Source organism: Lissotriton vulgaris, chromosome 1_1 (assembly GCF_964263255.1).
Source record: "Lissotriton vulgaris chromosome 1_1, aLisVul1.2, whole genome shotgun sequence".
Lineage (NCBI taxonomy): Eukaryota > Metazoa > Chordata > Amphibia > Caudata > Salamandridae > Lissotriton > Lissotriton vulgaris.
The window spans coordinates 115,604,392-115,632,111 of NC_141685.1; the positions used below are offsets into that span (position 1 = coordinate 115,604,392).

At 51.4% G+C, this 27,720-nt stretch overlaps 1 protein-coding gene and 1 long non-coding RNA gene across 2 annotated transcripts in view; both read left to right on the top strand.

Annotated features, from left to right (window-relative positions):
• Positions 1-27,720, top strand: part of LOC147737676 (uncharacterized) — a 118,711-nt gene that overhangs the window by 54,178 nt on the left and 36,813 nt on the right. The gene's annotated exons all lie outside the window — the stretch shown is intronic.
• LOC147737677 (uncharacterized) overlaps positions 14,160-27,720 on the top strand; it is a 48,182-nt gene continuing 34,621 nt past the window's right edge. The window contains exons 1-2 of the long non-coding RNA XR_015299346.1: positions 14,160-14,373; positions 17,631-17,698. This is a non-coding gene — a long non-coding RNA (uncharacterized LOC147737677). The remainder of the gene's footprint in view (positions 14,374-17,630; positions 17,699-27,720) is intronic.

The following is a 27,720-nucleotide window of genomic DNA, read 5'->3' on the forward strand; positions in this document are numbered from 1 at the left end:
TATAAAGATATCTATAGATGTCGTGCTACCTCCTTGTCCACTTCAGCATGCGAGAGTCTACACTTTTCCCTTGAGTTCTCCCCCACAAGTACCTTTTCTGGTATTTTGGTTTATCGACCACCGGGCTCTCTCAGCAACTTCATCGCTGATATAACAGACTTAGCCGCTCACCTCAGCTAATCTCACTCTGCTAGGTGACTTAAACTTGCATTTAGACTATCCCCTTGATGTTGCCGCTAACAATCTTCGGTCAAATCTTCAGGCCATCGATTTGTCCCAAAAGGGTTTTCAGGCGACACACAATAAAGGTCATCTTTTAGTTCACGTCTATAGCAATTTAGACAACTTATCGGTAGAAGTACCACTACCACTACCCTGGACCGACCATTTTTTAATTCCTCTTATTTGGTCCACTAACACTCCCTCTACCCCACAAACTCATGACAGGCACTGGGGCAGGAAATGGAGCTCTCTTCCGCTTCTTAAATGGGAACAGGCTCTCTCTGAACAGCCACCCCAAAAAACCAGGAATTCCGACACAGCAGCTTTCAATTTTGACAGCTGGATTTCCACTACATTAGATCAAGTTCTCCCGAAGGGCTCCCTGCAAATGATAAAAAGATCTAAAGTTGCACCTTGGTATTCTCCTGCCCTCAGGTCGTTGAAACAAGTCTGCCGTAAAGCGGAGAGAGCCTGGAGGAAAGACCGCTCTCAACTGAAGAAATTGGGGTATAGAGTGGCAATAAGGCAATACAAGAATGAAATAAAACTTGCTCAAGCTGAGTTCTATGAAACCAAAATCAATATGGCAGCTAACTCCCCTAGGGAAATTTTCAAAATTGCAAAATCTTCAATTTCCCCTCCTTCTGAGATCCTGCCATCAGAAGGTGCACAGGTCCGTTGTGAGAATCTGGCCACCTTCTTCTCCCAGAAGATTCAGGCCATTTATTCCCAACTCTCAACTGGTAGTAATGATATGGCTTCCTCCGTTACTTTGGACTCTGATCTGCCTGTATCCTGCTCATTAGTCACTTTTCCACCTCTGGATCCCAGCATTTTAGATATACTGGTCCATAAAGTCACCTTAGGATCTCCAAACGATCCAGCCCCTCCTCAGACCTTAGTGAAAGTGATTGATACTATTCGCCCGTTCATTCTGGAGGCTCTTAACACCTCTATTACCTCCAACTCTGTCCCAGCCACATGGAAGTGCGCGATGGTAATGGCACTGCTGAAAAAGCCGAACTTGGACCAGAACAATCTGTCCAACTTCCGCCCTATCTCGCTGCTTCCATGGATGAGCAAATTGTTGGAGAGACACATCAATAAAATCTTAGGGGACTATTTAGAGTCCAACAATCTTCTACAGGTCTCCCAGACGGGGTTTCGTCCCCAGCATGGCACCGAAACTGCCCTTCTGGCAGTGACAGAGGCAGCTAGAGCTACAATGGACCAGGGAGGAAAAACAGCCATTATACTTCTTGACCTCAGTGCCGCGTTCGACACTGTTAACCATGCCACACTATTACACCGTTTGAAGGGCATGGGGGTGTCGGGCGCGGCCTTGACTTGGCTGACTTTCTTCCTAGAGGAACACTTTTTTCAGGTGTTTGAGGGCGAGGTGGCATCATCAAAGCATCTGCTTAGCTGTGGGGTTCCGCAGGGTTCCTCCTTGAGCCCCACACTTTTTAATATCTATATGCAGCCTCTAGAGAAGATAGTCCTCCCTTTTGGTGTGCGGATTGTCACCTACGCAGACGATACCCAACTTGTGTTCTCTCTGGACCACAATGAGGGTTCGTCTAACACCTTGGGCCCTTGTCTGGAGGCTGTCGCTAAGTGGATGCAACTCTCCCACCTCAAACTCAACGGGGAGAAGACTGAGATCATATTACTAGGTAACCCCTCCCCAATGCCTCGGTGTCCCCCCTCCTCCTAAAGACCAGATAAAGAGCCTAGGAATCTGGCTTGATAGAGCGCTGGATTTCTCAGTCCAAGCTACCAAAACTGCCTCCACTTGTGTGGGGCTAATGAAAATGCTCCGCAAAGTGCTCCCCCTACTTCCATTCCAGGCGAGAAGGGTCATGGTTCAGGCCCTGATACTCTCTCGCCTGGACTATGGAAACGTTCTATATCTAGGAGCCCTGGCAGCAGTGACTAAAAGACTCCAAGTCACCAAAAACTGTGCCGCCCGACTATTGTTCAACATCCCCCGTTGGCAATCAGCGAGGAATGCCTTAAAAGAACTCCATTGGCTCCCAGTGGCTGCCAGAACACAGTTTAAGGCCATGTGCATTTTGCACAAATCTTTCCATCGAACTGGCCCGGCAGTTCTGTACCCCCTAGTGCTACCTTACTCACCATCCAGAGACCTTCGCTCGGCTTCATTGCATCTGGCAACCATGTCAAAAATCAAGAAAGCCCGCTGGGGCGGCCGCTCTTTCACTCACACAGCGGCAAAACTATGGAACTCTCTGCCTCTAACCCTCAGACAAAATAACAACCGAATGTCATTTAGGAGAGATCTAAAAACCTACTTGTTTTCAAAAGCGTACTAATTCACCCAGTAGCCCGACACAGTAATCAGTCTAAAGCGCTGCGAGGCCTCCGGGTGGTTAAGCGCTATATAAGTGGAATTTTTCATTTCATTTCATTTCAATACCGCCTTTGTGACAGATTTGGATTCTCCCCAATGTCCACCATCAGCTCCCTGGTGCACTTCGGAGCTAAAGATTGAAAAATCCAAATGCAAGAGATTGGAGAGACTTTGGCGAGTTAGTAAAGACCCACAAAACAAACTACGGTTTAAACAATTCTTATCTAGCTGTAATCTGAATTTAAAATCAGCCAGACGTCTATTTATTATTAATCAAATCGAACGTGCCAGTAACATCCCAAAGGCCCTTTTTAATATAGTAAAAGACTTCGTATCTCTTCATGTCTGTAGACAATTGCCTATGGAAACACAAGATTTTTGTAATTCGTTAGCAATCTATTTTCAAGAAAAGATAATTGATATTTATGCTAACTTTTCATCGATCACCTCTCAAGACCTTGGAAAAAATGGCAGCTAGGACCTTAGATTGTTTCGAGTTAACCACGCTTGAGGAAGTTTCCAATGCTCTCTCCTTCTCAAAATCTGGCTCACCCCAAGATCTTTGTCCTCCAAAGACAATGGCCCTATTAGCCACTCGTTGCGTGCCAGCAATTCTAAATATCAATAATTATTCAATACAATCAGGTACCATTCCAATAACATGGAAGGAAGCATTCGTACGTCCAATATTGAAGAAGCCAACTGCGGATCCTCGAGAACTCAGCAACTACCGCCCTATTTCTTTGGTACCCTTATTGGGCAAGCTGCTGGAAAGTATAATTAACAAGCAACTAAGTCTATGCCTGGAGACAACGAAATTCTGGATCAATCACAATCCGGGTTTCAACCGGGCTTCAGTACCGAGACTGCCATGCTCGCTGTAACTTCCTCGCTCAGACAGAAAATAGACATTGGAGGATACTGATCCTTCTAGATCTCTCCGCGGCTCTTGATACCATCTCACATTTAGTGCTCGCGGAGAGACTAGCTTCCTGTGGCATTCAAGGGACAGCCTTGAAGTGGTTGCAGAACTTTGTCAGACAGAACGCAAACTATCATGCTAGGGCCATATCTGTCAGAAAAATTTGTAGAACAGCTAGGTTTTGAGATAATTTCATATGCTGGTGATACTCAGCTTATATTTACTATTGGCCCAAAGATAGAAGCAGAGAAATTGCGGTTCTCCGGCGGAATCTTGTAATCTCTAGCTGGAGGACACAGAACTGCCTCCAGTTGAATCCTGGAAAAACAGAGGTCATGCTAACGGAGAAAGCCTTAGCTAGCTGGTCTGATGAATGGTGGCCCTCACAATTGGGACCAGCTCCTGTTCCTAAATAATGTGTTAAAAATCTAGGCCTAAAATTAGATCAGTCATTAACCATGAAAGACCACATTGCTGCCACTACTAGCTCCTGCTACTATAGTATGCGTTTACTCCGCAAAATTCTTCCCTACTTGCCCACTAATCACCGCAGAACCTTAGTTCAAGCCTTGGTCATCCGCCAATTAGACTATGGTAATGCTCTGTTGGCGGAAGTGGGAGAGACCCTGCTTACTAAATTCAAGTGATTCAGAACACGGCGGCCAGAATGTTACTGAACCGCCCTGCTGGCGCCCCTTCTGCTCCCTTGCTGAGAGAGCTGCATTGGTTACTGACCCGCCCTGCTGGCTCCCCTTCTGCTCCCTTGCTGAGAGAGCTGCATTGGTTACTGAGCCGCCCTGCTGGCTCCCCTTCTGCTCCCTTGCTGAGAGAGTTGCATTGGTTACTGAGCCGCCCTGCTGGCTCCCCTTCTGCTCCCTTGCTGAGAGAGCTGCATTGGTTACTGACCCGCCCTGCTGGCGCCCCTTCTGCTCCCTTGCTGAGAGAGCTGCATTGGTTACTGAACCCCCTGCTGGCTCCCCTTCTGCTCCCTGCTGAGAGAGCTGCATTGGTTACTGAGCCGCCCTGCTGGTGCCCCTTCTGCTCCCTTGCTGAGAGAGTTGCATTGGTTACTGACCCGCCCTGCTGGCTCCCCTTCTGCTCCCTTGCTGAGAGAGCTGCATTGGTTACTGAGCCGCCCTGCTGGCTCCCCTTCTGCTCCCTTGCTGAGAGCGCTGCATTGGTTACTGAGCCGCCCTGCTGGCTCCCCTTCTGCTCCCTTGCTGAGAGAGCTGCATTGGTTACTGACCCGCCCTGCTGGCTCCCCTTCTGCTCCCTTGCTGAGAGAGCTGCATTGGTTACTGACCCGCCCTGCTGGCGCCCCTTCTGCTCCCTTGCTGAGAGAGCTGCATTGGTTACTGAACCCCCTGCTGGCTCCCCTTCTGCTCCCTGCTGAGAGAGCTGCATTGGTTACTGAGCCGCCCTGCTGGCGCCCCTTCTGCTCCCTTGCTGGGAGAGCTGCATTGGTTACTGACCCGCCCTGCTGGCTCCCCTTCTGCTCCCTTGCTGAGAGAGCTGCATTGGTTACTGAGCCGCCCTGCTGGCTCCCCTTCTGCTCCCTTGCTGAGAGAGTTGCATTGGTTACTGACCCGCCCTGCTGGCTCCCCTTCTGCTCCCTTGCTGAGAGAGCTGCATTGGTTACTGACCCGCCCTGCTGGCGCCCCTTCTGCTCCCTTGCTGAGAGAGCTGCATTGGTTACTGAACCCCCTGCTGGCTCCCCTTCTGCTCCCTGCTGAGAGAGCTGCATTGGTTACTGAGCCGCCCTGCTGGCGCCCCTTCTGCTCCCTTGCTGAGAGAGTTGCATTGGTTACTGAGCCGCCCTGCTGGCTCCCCTTCTGCTCCCTTGCTGAGAGAGCTGCATTGGTTACTGAACCGCCCTGCTGGCTCCCCTTCTGCTCCCTTGCTGAGAGAGCTGCATTGGTTACTGAGCCGCCCTGCTGGCTCCCCTTCTGCTCCCTTGCTGAGAGAGCTGCATTGGTTACTGAGCCGCCCTGCTGGCTCCCCTTCTGCTCCCTTGCTGAGAGAGCTGCATTGGTTACTGAGCCGCCCCGCTGGCGCCCCTTCTGCTCCCTTGCTGAGAGAGCTGCATTGGTTACTGACCCGCCCTGCTGGCGCCTCTTCTGCTCCCTTGCTGAGAGAGCTGCATTGGTTACTGACCTGCCCTGCTGGCGCCCCTTCTGCTCCCTTGCTGAGAGAGCTGCATTGGTTACTGACCCGCCCTGCTGGCGCCCCTTCTGCTCCCTTGCTGAGAGAGCTGCATTGGTTACTGACCCGCCCTGCTGGCTCCCCTTCTGCTCCCTTGCTGAGAGAGCTGCATTGGTTACTGAACCGCCCTGCTGGCTCCTCTTCTGCTCCCTTGCAGTGAGAGCTGCATTGGTTACAGACCCGCCCTGCTGGCGCCCCTTCTGCTCCCTTGCTGAGAGAGCTGCATTGGTTACTGAACCCCCTGCTGGCTCCCCTTCTGCTCCCTTGCTGAGAGAGCTGCATTGGTTACTGACCCGCCCTGCTGGCTCCCCTTCTGCTCCCTTGCTGAGAGAGCTGCATTGGTTACTGAACCGCCCTGCTGGCGCCCCTTCTGCTCCCTTGCTGAGAGAGCTGCATTGGTTACTGAACCGCCCTGCTGGCGCCCCTTCTGCTCCCTGCTGAGAGAGCTGCATTGGTTACTGAGCCGCCCTGCTGGCGCCCCTTCTGCTCCCTTGATGAGAGAGCTGCATAGGTTACTGAGCCGCCCTGCTGGCTCCCCTTCTGCTCCCTTGCTGAGAGAGCTGCATTGGTTACTGAACCGCCCTGCTGGCTCCCCTTCTGCTCCCTTGCTGAGAGAGCTGCATTGGTTACTGAGCCGCCCTGCTGGCTCCCCTACTGCTCCCTTGCTGAGAGAGCTGCATTGGTTACTGAACCGCCCTGCTGGCTCCCCTTCTGCTCCCTTGCTGAGAGAGCTGCATTGGTTACTGAGCCGCCCTGCTGGCTCCCCTACTGCTCCCTTGCTGAGAGAGCTGCATTGGTTACTGAACCGCCCTGCTGGCTCCCCTTCTGCTCCCTTGCTGAGAGAGCTGCATTGGTTACTGAGCCGCCCTGCTGGCTCCCCTACTGCTCCCTTGCTGAGAGAGCTGCATTGGTTACTGAGCCGCCCTGCTGGCGCCCCTTCTGCTCCCTTGCTAAGAGAGCTGCATTGGTTACTGAGCCGCCCTGCTGGCGCCCCTTCTGCTCCCTTGCTGAGAGAGCTGCATTGGTTACTGAACCGCCCTGCTGGCTCCCCTTCTGCTCCCTTGCTGAGAGCGCTGCATTGGTTACTGAGCCGCCCTGCTGGCGCCCCTTCTGCTCCCTTGCTGAGAGAGCTGCATTGGTTACTGACCCGCCCTGCTGGCGCCCCTTCTGCTCCCTTGCTGAGAGAGCTGCATTGGTTACTGAACCGCCCTGCTGGCGCCCCTTCTGCTCCCTTGCTGAGAGAGCTGCATTGGTTACTGACCCGCCCTGCTGGCTCCCCTTCTGCTCCCTTGCTGAGAGAGCTGCATTGGTTACTGAACCGCCCTGCTGGCTCCCCTTCTGCTCCCTTGCTGAGAGAGCTGCATTGGTTACTGAGCCGCCCTGCTGGCGCCCCTTCTGCTCCCTTGTTGAGAGAGCTGCATTGGTTACTGAGCCGCCCTGCTGGCTCCCCTTCTGCTCCCTTGCTGAGAGAGCTGCATTGGTTACTGAGCCGCCCTGCTGGCGCCCCTTCTGCTCCCTTGCTGAGAGAGCTGCATTGGTTACTGAGCCGCCCTGCTGGCTACCCTTCTGCTCCCTTGCTGAGAGAGCTGTATTGGTTACTGAGCCGCCCTGCTGGCGCCCCTTCTGCTCCCCTGCTGAGAGCTGCATTGGTTACTGAGCCGCCCTGCTAGCGCCCCTTCTGCTCCCTTGCTGAGAGAGCTGCATTGGTTACTGAGCCGCCCTGCTGGCTCCCCTTCTGCTCCCTTGCTGAGAGAGCTGCATTGGTTACTGAACCGCCCTGCTGGCTCCCCTTCTGCTCCCTTTCTGAGAGAGCTGCATTGGTTACTGAGCCGCCCTGCTGGCTCCCCTTCTGCTCCCTTGCTGAGAGAGCTGCATTGGTTACTGAGCCGCCCTGCTGGCTCCCCTTCTGCTCCCTTGCTGAGAGAGCTGCATTGGTTACTGAGCCGCCCTGCTGGCGCCCCTTCTGCTCCCTTGCTGAGAGAGCTGCATTGGTTACTGAGCCGCCCTGCTGGCTCCCCTTCTGCTCCCTTGCTGAGAGAGCTGCATTGGTTACTGAACCGCCCTGCTGGCGTCCCTTCTGCTCCCTTGCTGAGAGAGCTGCATTGGTTACTGAGCCGCCCTGCTGGCTCCCCTTCTGCTCCCTTGCTGAGAGAGCTGCATTGATTACTGAACCGCCCTGCTGGCTCCCGTTCTGCTCCCTTGCTGAGAGAGCTGCATTGGTTACTGAACCGCCCTGCTGGCTCCCCTTCTGCTCCCTTGCTGAGAGAGCTGCATTGGTTACTGAGCCGCCCTGCTGGCTCCCCTTCTGCTCCCTTGCTGAGAGAGCTGCATTGGTTACTGAGCCGCCCTGCTGGCTCCCCTTCTGCTCCCTTGATGAGAGAGCTGCATTGGTTACTGAACCGCCCTGCTGGCTCCCCTTCTGCTCTCTTGCTGAGAGAGCTGCATTGGTTACTGAGCCGCCCTGCTGGCTCCCTTTCTGCTCCCTTGTTGAGAGAGCTGCATTGGTTACTGAACCGCCCTGCTGGCGCCCCTTCTGCTCCCTTGTTGAGAGAGCTGCATTGGTTACTGAACCGCCCTGCTGGCGCCCCTTCTGCTCCCTTGCTGAGAGAGCTGCATTGGTTACTGACCCGCCCTGCTGGCTCCCCTTCTGCTCCCTTGCTGAGAGAGCTGCATTGGTTACTGAGCCGCCCTGCTGGCGCCCCTTCTGCTCCCTTGCTGAGAGAGCTGCATTGGTTACTGAGCCGCCCTGCTGGCTCCCCTTCTGCTCCCTTGCTGAGAGAGCTGCATTGGTTACTGAACCGCCCTGCTGGCTCCCCTTCTGCTCCCTTGCTGAGAGAGCTGCATTGGTTACTGAACCGCCCTGCTGGTGCCCCTTCTGCTCTCTTGCTGAGAGAGCTGCATTGGTTACTGAACCGCCCTGCTGGCTCCCCTTCTGCTCCCTTGCTGAGAGAGCTGCATTGGTTACTGAGCCGCCCTGCTGGTGCCCCTTCTGCTCTCTTGCTGAGAGAGCTGCATTGGTTACTGAACCGCCCTGCTGGCTCCCCTTCTGCTCCCTTGCTGAGAGAGCTGCATTGGTTACTGACCCGCCCTGCTGGCTCCCCTTCTGCTCCCTTGCTGAGAGAGCTGCATTGGTTACTTACCCGCCCTGCTGGCTCCCCTTCTGCTCCCTTGCTGAGAGAGCTGCATTGGTTACTGAGCCGCCCTGCTGGCTCCCCTTCTGCTCCCTTGCTGAGAGCGCTGCATTGGTTACTGAACCGCCCTGCTGGCTCCCCTTCTACTCCCTTGCTGAGAGAGCTGCATTGGTTACTGAGCCGCCCTGCTGGCTCCCCTTCTGCTCCCTTGCTGAGAGAGCTGCATTGGTTACTGAGCCGCCCTGCTGGGTCCCCTTCTGCTCCCTTGCTGAGAGAGCTGCATTGGTTACTGAGCCGCCCTGCTGGCTCCCCTTCTGCTCCCTTGCTGAGAGAGCTGCATTGGTTACTGAGCCGCCCTGCTGGCTCCCCTTCTGCTCCCTTGCTGAGAGAGCTGCATTGGTTACTGAGCCGCCCTGCTGGCGCCCCTTCTGCTCCCTTGCTGAGAGAGCTGCATTGGTTACTGAACCGCCCTGCTGGCTCCCCTTCTGCTCCCTTGCTGAGAGAGCTGCATTGGTTACTGAGCCGCCCTGCTGGCTCCCCTTCTGCTCCCTTGCTGAGAGAGCTGCATTGGTTACTGAGCCGCCCTGCTGGCTCCCCTTCTGCTCCCTTGCTGAGAGAGCTGCATTGGTTACCTGTAAGGAAGAGATCCTTTTTCAAAATCTGTTGTCTCACTTACAATGCGCTGAATGGCAGAGGCCCTTACTATCTACAAAATAAACTCACCTTTCATACACCGAACAGAAATCTCAGATCCAGTACTCTAGGCCTTCTACAGGTTCCTCGTATACGTTTGAGTCAGACTGGTGGAAAAGCATTTTCGCATCTGGCCCCAAGATACTGGAATAAACTACTGCTGTCCCTAAACACAATTTCCATATACAGCACCTTTAGGAAACAACTAAAAGCATTCCTGTTCGAACTCTGTTCTAACTTTCAGTCCTCGGGCCAAATTTCTAGGCGTGCGCTGAGATGCCCCCGGGTGAGTCATGCGCTATAGAAATTAACTTAACATAACAACATACATAACATGCCTGAATGTAGCTAAACCAGAACCCCTAAATGTGCGCTGCCAGCTTTGCTCAGTTTGACTTCTAATTATTGTAGTAGCGCTTCAGCACTTGACAGCTCAGGAAGCCATAAAAATGTGTGTCTTTGCATTTCATTACAGTGATGCGGACCACCACATTGAAATGTGTTAGTCTACCCCTGATGCACGGTACTTGGCAGGCCTGCTCCCCTCAACGCAGGCACCCTTGCAGTATGGTGCAAGGCTGCCTGCATTGGCGCTAGCCAGCTAATTTTAGCACCAGCACAGGGTGAAATGCAGGGCTGCACCGTATTCTTGTAAATACGGTGTAGTCCTGCATTTCAGAAGGGAAGAGCGTGACGTTAAGCCAAGGAGGCCAACTCCGTGCTCCACCACTTCCTTGTAAATATGCCCCTTAATGTCAACAGCCTGACCTATTTTTTCAAGAGACAGAAAATCCTCTCATTTCAGTAGATGCACCGCCTTGATGTAGCATTGCTCCAGGACACACACCTGTCACCTAGTGAACATGATACATTCAGAAGGGATTGGATGAGTACGGTACTACATGCCAGCAGGATCCAGACTACCCTTACATACCCACCTACTCCTTTGGAACATGGGGAGAGTGGGTTGGGTATCTGTTTTCACAAATCCCTGGGGGTTTGCACACTGCAGACATGGCGGGACCACCCTGGGCAGATATATTTTTGTTAAGGTTCAGATTCTCAATGCGTCTTTGTGTTTGGGCTCTATCTATGCCTCAGCGGCTGACCAAACTCCTGCTCTCCTTTGGACAGCCAGGGTATTCATGAGGGGGGGTGCTGGAATATGATACCTTGACATGTCCAGAAACCATACGACCAGGCAGCCCTGAGACCGGTTCATCCTCTCTGACATTATTGATGATCATGCCTTGATGGATCCATGGTGATTGACGCACCTGAGGGACGAGGACTATACTTTTACCTCCTGCGCCCATTGTAAACGTTTGCGCCTTGATCCTCCCAAACAGTACCTCTGATCATGATCTTCTGCTACTCGACCATAAACTTTGATTGTTGAAAACCCCTCAGGCCCCTTGGCGTATGTATACAGCATGGTATAAAGCCCCTGAAAACAAACACAGACGGTTCCAATATCTGAGCCAGTACTTGGAGGAGAACGTTGGGTCCATCTCCTCTGCACAGGTGCTGTGAGAGGGCAGGAAGGCCGATGAACGATTTGGCTGCCTATAAATGCTACCGTGAGGCATAACAGTGTTGGTTGACTGACCTTGCGTTTCACCTGGCTCAGACGTATAACGCACTGCTGACCCCTGCTCTTCTCAAGGAGCTGCTTGGAGCCAAGTATGACCTGAACTCCCATTACACAGTGGAGGGCCAGAGGGATACGCTCTGTTGACGATATAGTAGGGGACGTTGAATTGGCCCCCTTAGCTACTCTCATGCGTGATTATGGGCTGCCACAATAGCATCACTGACAGTATCGACAGCCTATGCGTAGCCTGCGCACATGCTGGGTGCTCCCCCTTATGATCTTAAGACTGCCCCAATGTTGAGTTATACTCTGATGTGGAAAGGATTCAGGGACAGTATGGGCTCGATTCTGATGCGGTGTGGAAAGCTTCCCGACCAAATGGGTTTGGGAATGGTTTCCAACTAAATCGGATCGGGAGAGTCCAACCAACCGAGCATGATGCGTCGGGATGCTTCCAGATATGATTTGGTTGGACTCCCATTGACGTCAATGGGAGCCTATGTTCCTAACCTCATCTTAATCGGGCCGAGGTGGGAATGCTTTCCTAATCGCATCGTAATAGGGCCCTCAATTGGTAAGACACGTTCCCGATCCGATTTGGACATAGCAAATGCCGTTTGGAGGCCTTCCTAACCACATCAGAATCAGGCCCTAAGGTGAGATTGTATGTTACAGCTGTGGACAGCCTTTTTTAAAGCACTGCTGCCTACAATCTATGCTGTTTGCTGGAGCAGAGGCTGGGCCTCTCACTCTCTGAGCAGGACTCCCATGACCTTTGGAAAGATCATGGCAGTATACCTCAGGAGGTCAGGTTGAAATCAGTTATTTCAAGTTCCTACACCACTGGCACTGGACGCAGGAGTGGATCTATAAAGCACATATGGCACACGATTCCAGTACTGGAGGTGCTGATGGTGTAGCGCACTCGCCTGTGACATTTTGCATTTCCTGTGGACTGTACAGTACTTTGTGCTACTGGGCTCCGTTTGGGATAACTTAATGACCAACCATGGGGTAGCACTGCAATTCATGGCCTGTCTGACCTTGCTTCACAAAATGTCAATATTCCAGAATTTAACTCCCCATGGTAAGAGTAAGCTGGCTACGGCCTTCGTAGTGGGAGTTGTTTTTTTGGGGGGCGACCATGGGGCTTGGTACCCTGACTTTTCTCTCCTGTTTCCATGTCCCTTCCCCTCCTGTTCCCCCTCATCCTCCTTCCCTGATCTTCTGCGGGATCTTCTAGGACACATCACCTCTATCTGGAGATGTTATTTTATTTATCATTTTTCCTGTTATCAATGTCGTCTCAACAGTTCTAGTTTACACAGTATCTTGGACTCTGCTGAATTGATAAACTTCAATCCCTGTTATATGCTCATTGTGTATGAAAAGTCAATAAAAAAATAGATACTTAAAAAAGACACAGGGAGTGGTGTCACTTAACATTTGACTTTGACAATTCCAAAGGAAGAGACATTACTGAATTTATAGACATGATCAGAACAAATGTAAAATGATAAAATTAACAACCAAGTCTCACTAAAATTGACATTCAATTTAACATTCCACTGAACTGTGTGCAATACTCATGGTGAAATATAGGAAAAGTTTTGCCATTAAAATGTGGGACAGAGGGTCTGCTCTGTGCCGAATACTCATGTGTGAAATTCTAGCTAATCCCCATATTTTGGAAGAACGAGCCAGGTTTGAGTGACACTTCAGCCCAACCTCCAAATGTGTGAGTGTCACTCGTGATGAGTGAGGTTTAAGGGCTCTGATGTATGCATGTCCGAACTAATGTCGCTGTCGAGGCACCCATGACTGCTTGCATGACAATGCTACAAAGAGTTGACTCAGTCAGTAATCAATGGTGTATTGATGACGAGGGTACTATGATATGGGGGCCTATGTGAAGGAGTAGAATATTTTCGAGTAGTGACAGTTCCCTGTTCCTCAGACTAGTAACACCCACTCATTTTATGATACAATGCAAACTGTGTGCAACATTTCTGGTTCATACTTGATAGCTCTGTCTAAGGAATTACTTCTTTCAAAGATAAATTGCTTTATTTTTTGTCAGTGAATCTTTGTTGAGAGAGGAGGGTGGTTACTATAAGCAAAACAACAAAGCTTGGAAGAGGCCGCTATCTTAATATTTTAGGAGACTGTTGTGCTCTTAAACCAGAAACTCAAAACCTAATTAGAACCTACAATTCAGTCTTGTTCGAGGATATAAAACCTTATCAAATATAAGGAATAAGCCACAGACACAGGAAAATTAGAAATAAGCTGTTCCTTCAATTGTCACTTTGACACATGACCTATGCCTCATTGTCACTGATATGGTGTATAAAACTCCATGGTATTTACCTCTGTTTACTTTGCTATCTAGCAAGTTGTGGATTTGAAAAACTGCAAGTAATTATTTAAAAGAATAAATAAGCTGCCCAGTTTAATTGCAAAAGTGACCGAAATACTCATATATTCATTAAAATACCGATATATTCATTGAAATACAGATATATTCATTGAAATACAGATATATTCATTAAAATACAGATATATTCTTCGAAATACAGATATATTCATTGAAATACAGATATATTCATTTAAATTCAGATATATTTATTGAAATACAGATATCTTCATTAAAATACAGATGTATTCATTGAAATAGACTGTCACTTCCAGTTGTCACCTTTCTGTAAATACTCTTTCATTTACATCAGTGTTTTGAAGATGCTCATCTGAAGTGAAGCTATAAATACTTTTTTACAGCAGCAGCCAAGTTTGAGGCCCTGTACTTGAACTGTTTCACCCTTAAAACCATTCACGTCTGTGACATCTGAAATCCCAGGTCTTTACAGGTATAAATGCTTGTTTGTGTGAAATGTAGGCACTGCTGGAGCCTGGAGACGGCGGTTCCGTCAGCGGCCACCAGAGGGCGCTCCTCACCTACGATGAAACCCACTGAGCTGCACATTGGATGAAAGGAAGAAGAGTTTCCTCTTCCGGGTCAGTGGTGGCAGAGACAGCATCAGCAGCGGTGCTGACATCATTTCCGGCCTCTCCTAGTATGTCCAGCCTGCTGCAGAGGAGGCAGGATCCCTGTCTGCAGATACCTTCATCTACAGACCCTCACAGACCCCCTCTGACCCCAGATCTGCCCCCTGCCACCCTCACCCCAGATCTGCCCCCCAGGAGGAGGAGAGAGCCTGGACAGGTTTCTGCTCAGGTAGTAGAGCTGCTAACTTACTTGGCTGCAATTTATAAATCCATGGATCAGATTCCCTCCTCGCCCCCATTCACAGTGACGTCAGGAGAGATCAGCTCTTCCTGCTGATGAGGAGAGGCCTGTCCAGGGGTGCAGAGAAGGTGAGGCCTGTCCAGGGGTGCAGAAGAGGTGAGGCCTGTCAGGGAAGGGGGTGCTGCAGGCGAGGCCTGTCCAAGGTAGTGCAGAGGAGGTGAGGCCTGTCCAGAGCTGGGGGGTGCAGAATAGGTGAGGCCTGTCTAGTGGGGTGCAGAGGAGGTTAGGAATGTCCAAAGGGTGCAAAAGAGGTGAGGTCTGTCCAGGGATGCAGAGGAGGTGGTGCCTGTCCAGGGAGCTGCATTGTAGGTGAGGCCTGTCCAGGGGGGTGCAGTGGAGGGGAGGTCTGTCCAGGGGTGCAGAGGAGGCGAGGCCTGTCCAAGGGTGCAGAGGAGGTGAGGCCTGTCCAGGGGTGCAGAGGAGGTTAGACCGGTCCATGGGTGCAGAGGAGGTAAGGCCTGTTCTGTCCAGGGGGGTGCAGCCTAGGTGAGACCTGTCCAGGTGGTACAGAGAAGGTGAGACCTGTGGAGAGGGGGTGAGGGGCAAAGGAGGTGAGACCTGTGGAGAGGGGGTCGGGGCAGAGGAGGTGAGACCTGTCCTGTCGGGGGGAGGTTAGAAGAGGCGAAGCCTGTCCAGGGGGAGGCCCAAAGAAGGTGAGGCCTGTCCAGCAGGTGAAGAGGAGGGGAGGACTGTCCATGCGATGTAGAGGGGGTGAGGCCTGTTTGGAGATAGGTGCAGAGGAGGCGAGACCTGTCGGGGGGGATGCAGAGGAAGCAAGGCCTGTCAGGGTGCTCAGAGGAGGTGAATGAGGCCTGTCCAGGGGGGTGTAGAGGAGGTGAGGCCTGTCCTGTGTTTGGGTGGTTCAAAGGAGGTGGGGCCTCTCCAGGAGGGATGCAGTGGAGATGAAGCCTGTTTGTCCAGGCGGGGTGGTCGAGAGCTGAGTTTAAGTTTGTTCATTGTTGTCCTAAGAGATTTGTGGAATGAGTGTAAGTTGCTTGCAAACTGGCCAATTGAAGAGCCACAGAGTGAAGCGCCTCAAAATATTTTATTATATATTAAAGAGATCAATGCAGATTTACAGACAATATTGCAAAGGCAAAGACCGGGTAAAAGAGGACGCATCTTTTAGCGTTGCATCCAGAGGTTAGTTCACATATCCAGCAAAATGTGAGGGGCTGCAGAATAACATTCCGGAAGAGATTTTGTTTTACGCAAAGTTCTGTAGTGAGAATTTTGTTACTAAGCAGAAAAATATCAAAGAAAAAATAATGAGCGCTCAGACAAAAATTTTCCAAACGGGTGACGAAAGTGGTTCTCACGGATTGTATTCTCGTTTTGATTCTGGGTTTGTTGCTGGTGTGAATTTGGATATGCACGGCGTTGGTGTGCAGAGTAATGATGTTCAGTATGTGCAAGGAGGAAATGTTGTTCCTCTGGGTCAGGGCCAGACCGGGAGCCCAAACCAGGCCTGACAATTTTGACGGACCAGCCCCCTGCCTCTTTTGTTGCTGGGGGTGATATAGCAGCACCACAGCAAAACCAGCCCCCAGTAACAAATACGTTTCCCAGCACTGAAGAATCAGCCCCCACTCTTCCAGCCTCTTGGGGAAATACCCGAAGCCCGTTACGGCCAGTCCGGCCCCGCTCAGGGTGTAGGTTTTACTGACAGTGGCAATTTAAATACCTCAAACACTAGTAGTGTGCAGAATAAGACACGCTCCTTGCGATGTTTGCAGGAAGCTGTGAAACTGGAACATGAATCAGATGGCCAGAATGGGATGTCACAGTCAATGGTCGCAGCCCAACTGGCCTCTCTGCCGAGCATGCAGAATCAAAGGCAGATATATTGGAACATGCCTTCAGTCCCGATGGTCCCACAGCCCAGTGCAGAATAGAACGCCAAATTCTCAATAAATTCAGGATTTCAACAAAATTCTTCAGTGATTAATAAGGATTTTCCACTTCTTGCATCTACACTAGGAGTTTCTACGGGACTGAATCAGACTCAATGACGGTGCCTGAGACGGGAGAAGGATTGCATGCTTGGGCCAGTCCTAGAGGTCACCCAGAGTGGCCCTTTTGTAGAAGAAGTAAATGGGAATCCAGCATCTCTTTTAATCAATAAATGTGCCTCCCCTTCCACAGTCAGACTGACGGGAGCTCCCAACCCACCCCTCTTGGGAAAGTAGTCCAAGTTGTAGGCATTTCTAATAAACAACTGATAAGCTGCCAGCAAATGTTCCCGTACAAATTGGGTCAATGATGAATGGCCACAAACTTAAACTGTGATTAAGATACAGTTATTATGTTAAGGAATAACCTTGTAAAATGACTTGTGGCTTTTTGGGGAAGAGTCACAATTAATTATTCATTTTGTGGGTGTGGTTTATTAAACTACATTTTGTTGTGCCATGTTTTCATGAACATTCATTGATTGCTGTCATTTTTACCTCATCGTGAACCATGTCAATAATGTGTTCTCTCTGTCTAAAAACTTAAGAACTTTTCCTTGATTGTTAACTGAGCAGATTCTATATCAGTTTGCTATTTGATATTATAATAAAAATGTTTTCTTATTTCTAAGCACACATTTGTTGTGGTGGTCTGTCTATTGACTTTACAGCTGGAGTTATTTCTGATTCTGGCTTTTCATATACTTTAGAGGTTACCTTTCTGTGATTCTCCTGCAAATATTATGATAATTATTTCTCTGACTGAGTAACCATGTTTATGCCTTCAGTAATTATTTGAAACCTTAAATATAGCTTTGAAGCTTGTTGTAGCTCCAAAGGCAAGGGCCTTTACCAAGGGAGCGGTCCTTTAAGGGGCTGTACTGCCTGCTAAGGCTGACTGTATGGCCATTACACTGTTTGCCCCATGAGGGCAGAATGTGTTAATCAATAAAACAACAGTGTCCCAGAGACCGAGGGGGTTGAAACACCTCCGGTACTCTGAAACCTTTGTTTCAAAGCTGTTGCTGTGAAACTTGAACAGTTAACAGCCGCATGCAGGACCACAGTGGTTAATTGTGGAACATTCACAGCAATAGCTGTGATAGGAGGCTAAAGTCAGACTCTGGTTCTCCCTGGGCTCGGTTGTTTTGTAAATCCAGGACGGTTATTTATAAAATGTGATGAAGTGTGCTTGTCGTCTGATGCAAAATTATTTCTTTACTTCCTTTCAAGGTATTCTGGGATGACAGGCAGTGCAGCGTGGCTGCCACCCTTGGGGAAACAAAACAAATAATTGTCAGGTAAGGATTCCTATAACTCTATGTTTCCTTTTCCCCTGTTTCTTCTTTCTCTCTTCCCTTTCTTGATCTCTGTTTTTTTTTGTCTCTTTACTTCAACTTTTGACTCTCTCTGTGCACTATTCTTGTTGTTATCAAACTTCTGATAATAATATGATGGAGCCACATGTTGGGGGGTGCACTGCAGGCCCAGTTCCTTTTTAGGTCAGTTTTGCCCAGCAGTTCCTTAACTATTATCACATTTTATTCTCCTCCTCTACATCACGTGATGGTGGTTCACCCTGATTAGAGTTGCCACGCTGTTGCGCTGTTACTGCGTTTAGAAAGTGACTGCGATTTTAAGATTTTATTGAATCATTGTGTTCGTTCTAATGGGGGAAATGTTTTAAAATCTATTTTAATTGCTTACCTGTGTGCGGTTACTGCATTCTTTCCAGGCACTCTTCTGGTTTTTGCTTCATCTCGAGGAGAGAGGTGGGGGGCTTGTGGGGGTCTTTTGCTCCTTCCCCGGTCCTCCACGGCTCGCCAATTGTGTAGAGGGAAGTGAGTGTTTCACTCTTGCTTTTCTACTCCACTTCCTGTCCCAGATCGATGGGCAGCGCTCTAGTTGTTCCTGACTGGCCCAGCCATTTAATCTGAATGCCGGGCTGGACGCGCAGTGCACGCACGCAGCAGGCGCGCCAAAGGCACGCCTGTCTGTGTCCATCTGTGCCAAGTTTACGCCTTGTACCAGGGACGCTGTCCTTTTTATTGTAGACCCTGGTAAGCCCCTTGTTTACCCGAGAGGACAGCTCTTGGAGCTTCAAGGACAGAAGGATGTGCACTGCATATGAGTGTGTTAACTGTAAGACAGTCATTCCATTTGCGGTAGCTAAGAAACCCCAAGGGGATACGTGTCAGCCCTACCCTTACCCATGAAACAGTCCTTTTCGGGGTATCTTCTGATCTCTGATTAAACATGGAGCAGAATTTAATGATTTTGTCTCCTCCTGTAGTCCTGATTGGGTATTTACTACTGAAACCTGGGCTAGAGATTGCTCAGAGCCTGTCCTGGTGGAGGCCATCCCCTCAGGGTATGTTCTGTTCAGACTTGATAGGGGGGGTTTGGGAGTACTTTATAAAGACACCTTCTCGTGCTTCACTGAGGCCCTCACCACTCCCTCAGATCCCTATCAGGCCCTATATTTCTCCTTGAAGATCCTACCCACTGATAGTTTTGTGGGAGGTGTCAGTTACCGGCCTCCCGGACCCAGAGGAATGTTTAATCAGGACTTCAGCAATCGGATTGAGCCTTATTTGGCTAGATCCACTGTCACTCTTTTGGGTGATTTTAACTTCCATTTGGAGAAAACTCTGTGCTCTGAAACGCAGGTTTTCTTGGAAACTATGGACTCCTGAAGCCTTCCTCAGCTGGTGAGGAGCCCCTCTCATACGGCGGACACATTCTGGACGGGATCTTCTCTAACGATCCAAGGATGGAGGTGAAAGATCCCATCCCACTCTCTTGGTCTGATCAAACGCCATTCCATTTTTTATGCGAATTGCAGAATCCCACCCAGATCCCAATTTTAAGAACAGGGTGGAGATGAAGAGGAACCGTAGCCGCATAAATAAGGAGGGTCTTCTAATTATTGCTGTCTCCCACACCTGGTTCTTAGCGGCTCTGTGTCATGATCACGGGTCAGCATACAGCCCCCAACCCTCACCTTTCTCGGTGGCGAATGACACGTACGAATGTGGTAGGGACTACAACTCCCATAAGGCCAAGGGGCAAAGAGCAAGCCGACAGGATGGAGAATACTCCTATTTAAGCCCCGCCTCCAATAGAGACAGTGCTTGACAAACTGCCTACTGAGCGGATTGCAGATTGCCGTTTCGGATTGCTGCCGTTTCCTGAGTGTTTCCTCTCGCGTTTCTGTCTGGATCAGGAGGAACTTTGGTCCTGAAGCGCAAGAGCGCTTGCCGAGCTTGCCTGCTTTGTTCGCAGAACTCCGCGGAAAAGAGAGAGAGAGCCGCGTCTCTGTTCCCAGGAGCGGAACGGGAGACGCCTATGCCTTCGCGCTTGTTGGGAGAGTGAAGTTAAACCTCCCTGCAAGCAGAACTGTGTTTCCACGGAAACACCTCCTTCCTACGTCCTGGTTCTGGAACCGAACTGAAGGACCTTCTTGCACTTTGTTTCTGGTGATTATTATTTTGGTCATTTCACTTCGGATTGGCCTGTGAACCCACAGGACAAAGTGAGCCCCCTGTCTGGTGACTTAGCTCCGGCTAGAGGAGCGCAACCGGAGAGGCGGAGCCAGCGCAGTCCATATTTCTTGCTTGCCTCACGCAGGGACCAGCGCTCCACGGAACCTTCCTCCCAAAGCTCCCTGCTTCCCAACGAGCCTTCTTGGACTAGAGATCCTTGACCTGTTCAAGTGAGTGGAACGGAGTGTGCTTTTTCATAAACTAGAGGGGGAGTGATTGCGGTATTACTCATTACTGTTCTTGTTGTCTTCTATATGCAGGGATTCCTGAGGGAGATTAGAAAGGTGCACATTCCTGTGACGGAACAGGCTACTTTATTATTTTGTCCCTTCCCCTTTTCCTTGGAATACTTCGCTACCCATAGTGCGCTACTACACTGTGGTGGGTGGAGTGTTTAGGGGACATTGGGAACTACTCTTCACGACATCGTTCCTGCTGGCCGTCCTGAAGGTTAGTGGCTAAGTATTGTTGGCGCTACTGACACCTGACACTCTGGACTCTCTTGCCCCTCTTAAGGAGCATTATGTGGCCAGAAAGCACCCTTTGGCGCCCTGATTCTCTGAAAGGTTGAGAAACCTTAGGCAGGTATGCCGACAGCAGGAAAGAATATGGCGCCGTGAGAAAGGGACCTGCATAAACTCAGATTGAAGGAATATAGGCTAGCTATTAATGAGGAAAAGATTATCTACTGTTCCAAGATGACGGAATCCATCAAATCCCACAGGGAACTCTTCACTGTGATTAATTCCCTCCTAGCCCCCTCGGCCTCTGCCAACACCGGGGTCTCCCAGGAGCTATGTGATAAAAGGGCATGCTTTTATACTGACAAAATCAAGGACATGTATTCCTCCCTGGAGATATCCAATGTCGGAGGGTCAGAGGCCGATCGTCCTTCGGATTCTCTGGTAGCTCCTCCAAAGGATTGCCGCTTGAGCGCCTTTCCCCCTATACTTCAAGAAGACACGGAGCGGATGTTAAGGGGAATTAGATCCGGCTCCCCTATGGAGCCCTGTCCCCTGAAGATCCTGAAACTAGGAATGGAGGCTATTGTTCCTACTTTGACCGTAGTTCTTAAAGCCATTATTACTTCTGGCCAGTACCCCCACTGCCTGGAAAACTGCTGTGGTTAAACCTCTCTTAAAGAAGCTCTCTCTGGATCCTGCGGAACTAAAGAACTACAGTTCAATTCCCTGTTGCCCGTCCCAGCTAAAATCTTGGGGAAACACCTGAACCTCCATCTTAGCACCTATCTGGAGGACCATCAGTTGCTCGATGGCTCGCAGCATGGGTTCAGAAGTGAGCACAGTACCGAGACTGCGTTAACCTTTCGACAACAGGTCAACGCAGGTCACACCACCTTGCTGACCCTTCTGGACCTAACGGCAGCCTTCGATACCATCTCTCCCCTTAGATTGGCTGGGGGGCTCCGGGAAATAAGGATTGAGGGCTCCGCCCTTAATTTGCTTTCATCTTTCCTCATGGAACAGGCTCAAAGAGTTACGATGGGTCAATTCCTTTCTGCTCCTAAACGGCTGTTCTGCAGAGTTCCCCGGGATCCTCATTGCGTCCCACCCTTTTAACCTTTATGTAGCCCCGCTTGCCAGGGTTGTAAGATCTTTTGGCCTACAATTTTATCCTATGCTGATGACACTCAAATCATGATTACCATCCCTGAGAGTGTTGAAGCATCAGTAGCAAATGTTAAAAGCTGCATGCTGGCGGTAGCTGCATGGATGGCAGAGAACTATCTAAGACTCAATGGGGATAAAACTGAGATTTTAATTTTCGGAGTCAATCAGGAGATTTTGTCCAGGGCCTGGAGGTCAGATACGCTTGGATCTTGCCATCGCCCTGGCCTCAGAGCCAAAAATAAAGGCATAATAGTTGATACCTCCCTCTCCTTGGGCCCCCAAATAAATAGAAGTCTCCACCTGCTTTGGAGTGATAAGAACCCTCAGAAAGATATGTCGATTTCTCTCCCCCTCCACGCGGAAACAGGCAGTGGTGGCCCTTGTATTGTCCAGATTGGATTACTGCAATGCCCTTTATGTAGGGATAAATAAGGGTCTCCTACACCGACTCCAACTTGTGCAGAATGCTGCTGCCAGGCTGGTGATGGGCCTTCCTAAATTCCACTCTGTTGCGGCTACCATCAATAGCCTTCCTTGGCTTCCTTTAGGTCTGAGAATTGAGTTTAAAGTAATTCGGTGACTGTGCCTAGATTCAGAAAATCTAGATGGGGGGAGGTCCTTTTCGCTTGCTGCGGGCAATTTGTTGAACTCCCTTCCTCCTTCAATTTCGATTCTGGAAACTCATTCCTCATTCCGTAAGGCCTTGAAGACCTGGCTCTTTACCAATACGAATTTGTGAGCGACCGCTCGAGCCTGTCCCAGGTGAGGTCGCCCCACCTCCACTGCTCCTGCCTGCCGTGGCCAGGACCCTGCCCTGCTGCCCTGCTGAGTGCCGCGCACTGCCTTCGCACACCCCCGTTCCAGCCGCTGTTTGTCTGCTGCGGCGTGCCTGCTTTCCCCCGGTGCTACTGTGCGCCTGCTGCTTGCACTGCCCACTAGCTCCCCTGGTAATTTTATCCCGTTTCCGCCCGTTCTGTTTTCTTGCCCCACTCGCCTCCTCACCTGCTCCCCCCGCTATATCTCTTGCCTCCCTTGCTCTTCTCCTGTTTCCCCCAGTCCTTAACCTATCCCCCCCTCGCATTTGCTAAACTTGCCACCCCCTTCTCTCCTTCTGTACCCCTTGTGCTGCCCTCCCCCTCCTGTGCGCTCCCTCGAGCCGCCCTCCTTCCCGCCACTGCCCCCCCGGCGTCTACGCCCCCCTCCTGCCCATTGGCCGCCCCGCTCCCGCCACCCAGCTGACCCGCCCGCCCGGCTCCTCACTTATGACGCCCCCCCAGCGACCGCGCAGCGGACGCGCGCAGCGGGAGCACCGACTGAGCGCCGAAGGTGCGCCAAAGGTAAGCCCGTCTGCGCCCGTCCGCGCCTGGACCGCGCCCAGTGCCAGGACCCCTGGGCCCCGCAGACACCAGCCCACCCGCCGGACTTACGATGCCGCCGCACTCAACACCGGCCGAATCCCGGGATGCTACCGAGCCACCCCGAGACGAACCCACGGACCCTTCAGCTGCCACGCCTGCAAGTTCACCTGCATCCGGACCTGCCCCGCACCAGCACCCGCCAAGCCGAACACCAGCAGCAACCACCTGAAGTGCATCCTCCTCAACACCCGCTCCGTCCACAGACACGCCATCGAACTCTGGAACCTCCTCGACAACACAGCTCCTGACGTCGCCTTCCTCACGGAAACCTGGATGAACGACTCCTCAGCGCCCGACATCGCCATCGCCATCCCAGAGGGCTACAAGATCACCCGAAGAGACCGCGACAACCAGACTGGAGGAGGCATCGCCATCATCTACAGGGACACCATCCGCATCAAGACCTACACCGACGACACCCTGACAACCGCCGAACACCTGCACTTCCAGATCCACACGGACCCCAAAACCACCCTCATTGGCACCCTGATCTACCGACCCCCGGACCACGCACACAATTCAGCGAGGACATCGCCGACTTCATCAGCCCGCATGCCCTCCCCTCCGCTGACTACATCCTCCTGGGGGACATCAACTTCCACCTGGAGAACAACAACGACCGCAACACCACCACCCTGCTCGACAACCTCGCCAACCTCGGTCTCAAGCAGCTGGTGTCTACCCCCACCCACCTCGCCGGACACACACTCAACGCCGTCTTCTCATCCAGCAAAGACATCGCCTTCAGCCACGCCACCGGACTCCACTGGACGGATCACAGCTGCGTCCACATCACCTTCAAAAGAACGACGATCCACCACCACCAGCAACAGGTTGCTCGAAGAAGCTGGAACAAGATCACAGCCGACCAGCTCGCCGCTTCCCTGAGCCAGCACCCTACCGCCAGCTCAGCGAACCCCAGCCAGGCCGCCGACAACCTCACGAAGTGGATCAGCAACTGCGCGGACGAACTCGCCCCACTGAGGACCCCGCCCAACAGACCCGGCAGCAAGAAGGCCCCATGGTTCACCGACGAACTCAAGAGCTCCAAGAAGAACTGCAGAGCCCTCGAGAAAGCCTGGAGAAGGGAACCAACACCGGACAACATGACCACCCTCAAGCTTGCCACCCGGAAGCACCACCAACTGATCCGCGCCACCAAGAAAACTGCATTCAAGGACCGGCTGGACAACAACGCACACAACTGCAAGGAACTCTTCAACATCGTGAAAGAGCTCTCCAACCCCAACGCCGGAATCAACGACATCACCCCGTCGCAAGACCTCTGCAACTCCCTCGCCTCCTACTTCCACAACAAGATCGCGGACATACACAACAGCTTCAGCACTCAACCGACGCACGCCACGACCGAACCACCGCCCCCCACCACCACCCTCCGCGCCTGGACTCCGATCAGCACCGAAGACACCGTCCGCATGATGAACTCCATCCACTCCGGATCTCCAACCGACCCCTGCCCTCACCACGTCTTCAACAAGGCCGACGCTGTCATCGCACCTCACCTGCGGGACATCATCAACACCTCCTTCGACACCGCCACCTTCCCGGAGAGCTGGAAGCACGCCGAACTCAGCGCCCTACTCAAGAAACCCACAGCGGGCCTACTGAACTCAAGAATTACCGCCTCATCTCGCTCCTCCCGTTTCCAGCCAAAGTCATCGAGAAGACCGTCAACAAACAGCTGGCCGCCTTCCTCGAGACGAATGGATCCCTCGACCGCTCACAGTCTGGCTTCCGAGCCAACCACAGCACCGAGACCGCCCTCATCGCTGCCACCGATGACATCCGAGCCCTGATGGACAACGGAGAAACAGCGGCCCCCAACCTCCTAGACCTCTCCGCGGCATTCGACACTGTCTGCCACCGCACCCTAGTGCAGCGCCTCAGCAACGTCGGAATCCAGGAGAAGGCACTGGAATGGATCATCTCCTTCCTCGACGGAAGGACACAGAGAGTCCGTCTACCACCGTACAAGTCAGAAGCCACCGAAGTCATCTGCGGCGTCCCTCAAGGATCCTCGCTGAGCCCCACCCTCTTCAACGTCTACATGAGCCCCCTCGCGGCCATCGCACGCCAACACAACCTCAACATCATCTCCTATGCTGACGACACCCAGCTGATCCTCTCCCTGACCAACGACCCCGCCGCCGCCAAAGCCGAACTTCACGAAGGGATGAAAAACGTAGCCGAGTGGATGACGACCAGCCGCCTGAAACTGAACTCAGACAAGACGGAAGTCCTCATCCTGGGCTCCTCGCCCTCCGCCTGGGACGACTCCTGGTGGCCCCCCGCCCTGGGCACCGCACCCAAACCGACAGACCACGCACGCAACCTGGGCTTCATCCTGGACTCCTCCCTCTCCATGACCAGACAAGTCAACGCCGTCTCCTCGTCGTGCTTCAACATCCTGCGCATGCTACGGAAGATCTTCCGGTGGATCCCCACCGAGACCAGGAAGACGGTCACCCAGGCCCTCGTCACCAGCCGTCTGGACTACGGCAACACCCTCTACGCCGGAACCACCGCCAAGCTCCAGAAGAGACTCCAGCGGATCCAGAACACCTCAGCCAGACTTATCCTCGACATCCCACGACACAGCCACATCTCCGGACATCTGAGAAACCTGCATTGGCTCCCCGTCAACAAAAGAATCACCTTCCGTCTCCTCACCCACGCACACAAAGCCCTACACGATCAAGGCCCGAGCTACCTCAACAACCGCATCAACTTCTACGCTCCCAAACGCCATCTCCGATCAGCCAGTCACGCCCTCGCCGCCGTCCCCCGCATCCGAAGAATGACAACAGGAGGAAGGTCCTTCTCCTACCTGGCCGCCAAGACCTGGAACTCCCTCCCGTCCGACGTGCGCCTGACCCAGGACCACCTCTCCTTCAGGAAGAAGCTCAAGACCTGGCTGTTCGAGCAGTAGCAGCCCCCCCCCCCCCCCCCAAGCGCCTTGAGACCCTCCGGGTAAGTAGTGCGCTCTACAAATGTCTTGATTGATTGATTGATTGAGCCCTCTATCTATGGACACCACTGATCATGACACTGATTGTAAAGGAGTGCGGGGGTAACCGCAGATAGACCGTGAGATGGTACGGGAAAGTTCTGATAAAACACGTAAAGCGGATTATAATGATGCTTTTAAATAGCCAACGAACACTAGTCACGGTAAGCGGAGTATGGGGTTTAATTATTCGATTGCTTAAACTGGAACAGAGTTTAGATGGAGGGCTCAGGGGGAAACTGGGGGTCTTGATGTACTTTAAAGTTTCCCCAAAGGATGCGATTGCCAATCCACTAATATGTAAATTATATTAACGGTTTAGTTTTCCACATCAAAAAGGGAGCTCCATGATGTATTAAATTGAGGAGGGTATTGTGACCGAGCTGTGGAGTTTGAAAAATGAGCAATGAAATGTTGCACACTGTTTGACTGTTGTAGTAGATAGCACTGATAAATGACGCTTTACACTTGGCTTGATGCTTATGTACAGAAACTTAGAAGTTGGATTTTATTGATAGTTGTGTATATATTTTTTCCCAGGTAAACCCCTGACGAAGGGTAATCCCGAAATGCATTGGGTGTTCTTGAATAAATTGTGACCTGTGGAAACACGTTTCTCCTGTGTTGTTGTGAAAAGACGTTGACAAAGAAATTAAATGAGTAAAATAAATCGAAGAAAACAAAGGATAAAAAGATTGATAAAAATGGAGTAAATATGGTATAACATGAGTGATTTATTGGACTTATTTGAAGGCACGGCTGTGCAGCTTGACGGGGTCATAATTGGCTCCTCTTCAGTTTGATTTCACAATTGCAGCGCAATTGGGCGGAGCGCGGAGCAAGCTTGCACGCCGAACAAAGGTTGAAAATGAATGAATATGGAGAAAGCTAGAAGCGAACAACAAAAAAGGTGTGCATCTCACCAAAACTGTCTTTGCAATGAATGTTCATTGACCCTCATTTTTGGAGCTGGGTAACTATTTTGAAGGGCCTCGGCAAACATTGACAATTTTTTCACCTGAAAAGTCTGTGTGATGAGAAGATCGACTTGGATTCTGTTTTTGCCTTTCACCAGACTAAAGGGGGGCAGCCCCGTCAATTGAAAGTGAAAGAACACACTCACAGTTAGCACTACCGACTGTGCCTCATTGCTACCTAGGCTTGGGCGTGCACAGCATCATCTGATGTGGCTAAAACTCCCCCTAATATGTCTCAACCTCCCTAGGCCCTCAGTAACCAGGTAGCGGTCAGCCAATGCCCATCAGGTGACCAAGCATTGGCATAGCCAGTAGGTCTCGCCTTTGGGACCTTATAAGTGTCTGACCCCTCTATCTACACTGATGTAATTGGAAACTTCTCCCCACCACCAATCCTGACCCGCGTTTTCAGGTCCGTATGGAGATAGGCCAAAAAAATGAACAAGGGCCTCATCCAGTCCATATTCTGAAAGGATGGACCAAAGACGGGACCTATTGACAACATCGAAAGCTGAGGACTGGTCTATAAAAGCTAAGTAAAGTGGCGAGTGCTGTGCAATAGTGTACTTCCCTATCATCAAATTAAGATTAAGACTTTGCTCGTTTGTCCAAACGTTACCCCTGAAACCTAGTTGGTTTCCGGACCAGGGTCAGCGGACTCGATAATTCTCTCGCCTCGGTGCCCACTCTGATCAGCGATCACACTCGGCAACTCTGGGCACTA